The following is a 5515-nucleotide window of genomic DNA, read 5'->3' as shown; positions in this document are numbered from 1 at the left end:
TTTCTGTAAGACAGCCGAGGTGTAAAACAGAATATCCTATTGATCCATTTTTATTTTAATGGCTTTGTACAAGGACTACAGTGCACTGATAGCACGGATTCATTCCTCGATGTCTAATAAGGTTAGAAGGTTGTGAACGGTTTCTGAGCTTCCTCTAAACTGAAATTAATTCAGACAGCAAGCAGAACCAAAAAAGCAGTATGAATACAAGTCAGTGGTAGAATTCACACTTGGAAGCACAAACTGAGTGATTAATTGAGTCATTTTAACAGTCGAGGAATTCACCTTTTCACCTCCTCAAAAAAAAGTTCCCAGTGTTAATCTACAGTTATCTTTTTTTTTCTTCTTCCCTACAGGGCATTTCTAGCAGCGGTTACATCCTTCAGGTGTCTGTGACCTTTGCAAATGCCTCATGACATAGGAGTTAAAAGATGATAATAGCTGTATTCTCTGGAGATGTGCTAAATGTCAGGCCAGGGTGAATACAGTTTAATATTATCATGAGGTTTAAAAAAAAGTATATATTGTTAAAGAATAGCATGAGGTAGTCTGTACTGTGTTATTATCTGTTTCCTCTGGGTAAAGCTGTCAGACAGGAAAGTTCCAGCTAAAACCACTGATCATAAAGTCTGTGACTTAAGAACTGGCTGCTGACTGGTGTGTGAAGTGTTCTTGTCAAATGTGTTTGCATGCCGCTGTATCAATTTCACAGTTTTTTTTTTCCAAGTAAAGAGTGCAGCAACATTTAGAATTAGGAAGCGAGCAAAGAGCAAAACTTACTTAATCATATTACAGACAAAAGGCTGCAATATTTATTTTCATTGTTGATGAATCTGGTCTACAAAATGCCTCCAAGCCCAGTTCGATGTCTTACTTGTTAGCGGTCTTTTAAAACAGTCTTCAACCCAGAGACACTCCTGTGCGGTGTTTGATTTAAACCGTTTACCTGTTCCTCCCGGCATCAGATTTGTGTCTTGGATACAGTCGCCTCTTTTCTTGAGGCGACTTCATAAATCGATATCACGATTGATGTGGATGCGTCTAGCTGGAACTGCAGGTGCGCTTTGCTAATTTACAGCATCACACTACAGCATTTGCAGCATCCACTGTCATGAGACACTTAGATAAGTGTTGTTATTGTTCTGTGTTCCTGCAGCTACTACAGCCAGCAGCGCTCTCTCTCTCGCTCTCTATCTCTCTCACGCAGCGACTGTGATTTATGCTGTCACAGTTTGGTTCATTTTGCACCTCATAATTTGACTGAAGCCTCCTTTGTGTTCCCCATAACTGCATGATGGATGCACGCAGACTTTAAAAGATGGTTTTGCTGCTGCACTGTGATGACAGTAAACACGACACAGCAGCCTCTCTTGCTTGTCCGCAGTCTTTATCTGCGTGCCGGAAAACAGACAGGACTTTCAATGAAACAGCGTCGATGGCAGCTTGATCTATAAATACATTTTCAGAATTGCAAATCTAATAAATTAAGGAGAACATTTATTTGTGAAATTGGGGATCATTTTTACTGGGCAGACGGATGTAAGGAAAAGGGCATCCTCATGACAAGAGGCGTCTCGTCGGAAGCGTCGCATGCATTATGGATCAGCACACACACACATTGGCACACACGAAGGCTGCTGGATCAGGCCTTGTGGGCCGCTATATGGCCAAAGTCTGAGGGGGTTGATGCACGGGCTAAACAAAACCAGAAACTGCCATGTTTTAATCACAGACTCTGAAGGTTAAATCACCTCGGGCAAGAAAAGATGTTTCTGTTGCAGATGGTCTGTCCAATGATATTTTAAGGTTGAAAAGTAAAAGCGATGTTTTCTAGAGCAGGATGTAGTATAACATAGTGAACCTTCTTTCTTCTGTGAGAATTTCGTTCTGTACAACCTAAATAATGTTGTACGGGCAGAGTACCTACAGTTACTCACTCATATGCTTGACTTGACCCGACTGTCTCTGTCCATGACGAAAACTGAAGATGTCTCATCCACTTGTATGCTGCCGTATGATGCTTTAGAGTTGGGTTTTTCAAGCCCACTCACAACAGCAAACGGCACGGCTGTCATTTCTAGCCTCTCCGTCTCACTTCAAAATATCACTGAACCCGACATCCAAGCAATTTGACTCTTAGACAGGAGGTGCTGAAGGCAACACCTGCTCATAAGAAGTGTCACCTTTTGATGGGAAAGTAATACATTTGTCTCCTGGTCACATATAACGCTTGTCTTCTGATCTGCCTCCGTGTGTGGGAAAATTTCAGCCTGTTGATCAGTGGGTTTTATGTTTAACTGGGTTTTATGTTTAACTGCATATTTGGACTCATAAGAAGAGGTTTTTGTATTACCCTTTGAACTTCTTCCAAATCACATTCCCTTGTAGAAACATCATCTCATACAACCACCCCACTAAAACACTGTACAAGCCATTTGCACGTAAACAACCGTTTACTGCTGTGCTGGGTAATTAATCCCTAATTTGTTTCACAGAATGAAAACTGTGTAATTAGGGTGACAGATGGACAATATATTAGCAGCAAATTTATTTGTTGGCGTTTACTAATGTAAAATAGTTTTGGATTGATGAAACTTGTGGAGCCATCAGTTTGTTGGTGGGTGGTCCAGTGGACGTGGACAGTTTGGGAACCCACTGAAACAAACAGCTGCATGCAAAAGTTTGAGAACATGTGGTCAACTTTCTGTTATTGTGATGCAAGTAAAATATGTCCAGATTTTAAATATGCATTGATAGTTTTTTTTTCAATATTTAAAGCAAGATTACTTTTTTATTTCAAAAAGATTCTTGTTCTATGAGACTGTAGGACTGTACAGCATGTGATGCTCTTTTGAGCTTTGTATGTTTGATGATGTTTAGGTCGGAGGACTCAAGTGGCACAAAACCTTCAGCTTGTGCTACTTGAGGTGGTCCAATTTGGATTTTAAGGGTGCATTTAGGATCATTATCCTGTTGTAAAAGTCGCCCTATTTTTCGTCCTCAGCTTTTTTGCAGATGGTGTGATGCTGCTTAAAGAATTTTCTGGCATTTAATTGGATCCATTCTTCACTCTAACAGTGCAACGTTCTCTGTGCCAATGGCTTTAACACAAACCCAAAGCATGATCGATCCATCCCTGTGCTTAGCAATTCTCCATACGTACCTTTGCTCATTTTAACTTCATTAGTCCACAGGACTTCTTTCCAAAATGCGTCAGACTTGTTTAACTGTTCATTTGCAGACTTCTGATGCCAAATTTCATTTTGAAGACACAGAAAGGGTTGCAACACCTGTTTTGTGCAGGTATTGCTGCACAATAGAACAGTGAACCACAACTCCAGAGTCTGTTACATCTCCCCAAAGTTCTTTTGCAGTCAAACATAAGTTTTCATTTGCCTCCCCAGCAGTCCTACAAGCAGTTCTCTCTGAAAGTTTTCTTGGTGTTCCAGACCTCAGCGTGACCTCCACTGTTCCTGTTAACTTCCAATTCTTAATTACATTTCCAGCTGAGGAAATGGCTAACTGAAAACACTGTGCTATCTTCTTATGGCTCTCTCCTGCTTTGTGGGCATTAATTATTTTAATTTTCACAGTGCTAAGCAGCTGCTTCAAGGAGCCCTTGGCTGCTGATTGTTGAGACACAGTGGAGTATTTAGAAAGCTTTATTATTTGTGTCACTTGGTCTTTCCTAATATTACTGTCCACAGCAAGCTAAATAAGGTGTGAAACCTTGGAAAAAGTTATATTTGAAGGGAATGTTTAATCTTTAACTTTATGCCTTTTGCAGACCAATAAGATTTTCGTAGTAACAGATATTTTAATCAGGGATGCCTAGACGTTTGCATACCACTTTACAATTTATGCATTGAGAATTATACAGGAAAACAAAACAAGTGCACCATCGAAAAACAGAAAAGAAACTCTCAAAGGATATGTACCGTAATTGAAACTTTAATGTTAGTCGTGTATTAAGCTCACTTACATCCAGAGTCCCTACTGAGAACAAGCAGCCTGAGATTGCTGCTATGAAGCTGCCATTCATGTTTGCCAAATGGTTTTGAAGTGGTTTTATACTCTCTAATAGTTTTCCTGGACAGCTGTAACTCCAGTTTTCTGACAGCTGCCGCGGGAGAAAGGTTGATAGAAGCAAAACAGCCCTCCACTTGCTTGGTTTAACCTCAACTCATATCAAATTTTAGTCATCAAACATGTACAAAGCATGTTAAAGTTGACCTAAAAACGTAGAAAATACATGCAACATCTTCACGTGCATCGAGGCCCAGTGACAGTGTCAGTGTCAGTCAGCGCCAGTGTTCGTGCCATATTTCTGTTGGAAAAACTTACTAATAAAAGAGGAAACTGGTCATTTTGGGCCACATCATGAGTACATAAAAGCCAAAGCAACACACAGTAAATGACTCAAGTTCCCGCAGGCCAGTCACCCACAGAAAATACATTTGCTGAATTTTATAGTTACCCATCTGCTTGACACACAGCCATGCTAATCAAAGTTTTAGGGCATACTGTAAACTTGCTGCGAGACATCTGAAAGTAATGACAGGCCACACCAGCCTCCTCCCAGATGACGCTGTGATTCAGAATTCTCTCAGAAAGTCACTGCTTCTTTCTTCACTGACTATTGAGCTCTAAAGAGTTCTCACAAGCAAGTAAAGTCTCTCAACAAAACCAGCTTTGAAAAAAAAAAAAAAGAAGCTAACAGCTGCTGGAGCTTCAGGATCCAATTATTCTTGGCCGCGGCTGCTCTGACGAGCTGATAATATCGCACTAAGCGAAAAAGAAATAATGTGTTATGTCTCATCATCAGCCGCTGTGGGTGTGGAAAGGATGTGTGGAAAAGTCTGTTTTCTCCTAAATAATATGAAACCTGCCACAGTTGGATCAATATTGTGAGGTACGTGTGAGATCAAAAATTGTCAAGATATCCAAGTAGCAGTGATTTGGTTTGAAAGCACATTGCGGTGTTTGATGTTGGTGGGATTCAAAGCAGTCATTTTCCGAGGTAGAGGACATGCTCATTGTCTCGTCAGAATTAAATGGATGTGCCATATGGTCAATTAACTCGTCCGTGTGCTCCGTTCCTCTGGTGTGTGTCTGGCTTCCAGATACTTATGCGAGATAAGACTTTAGTTTGGAATTATCGTATTTATTAGGTGGATGGATAGGTAGATAACTATGTGGAGGGATGGAACACCATTCTGCCAAATGGAATTCTCTCATGTGGTGTTTTGATGATGGTGGTGGAAAGCCCTGTCTAACATGTTGGTTCAAAACAATGACTTAATTTCCATTACCATCATACTTATTAAACCATTCAGCAGCCCCTTGTGCTTTGTGGATGGGGGTATCGACATCCACGAAGAGACCACCAGCATCAGGATAGAATGTTTCATCATGGGATAAAGGTGATCACTCAGAGCACTTTGGTATTGATTTGCAGTGAGCCTTTTCTTTAACATGGCTGGTGGACCCAAACCATGCTGGGAAAAAAGCCCCT

This window comes from Stegastes partitus, unplaced genomic scaffold (genome assembly GCF_000690725.1).
Source record: "Stegastes partitus isolate 25-593 unplaced genomic scaffold, Stegastes_partitus-1.0.2 Scaffold1925, whole genome shotgun sequence".
Classification (NCBI taxonomy): domain Eukaryota; kingdom Metazoa; phylum Chordata; class Actinopteri; family Pomacentridae; genus Stegastes; species Stegastes partitus.
The sequence above is the reverse complement of the archived record's forward strand: the minus strand, read 5'-3'. Positions refer to the sequence as shown.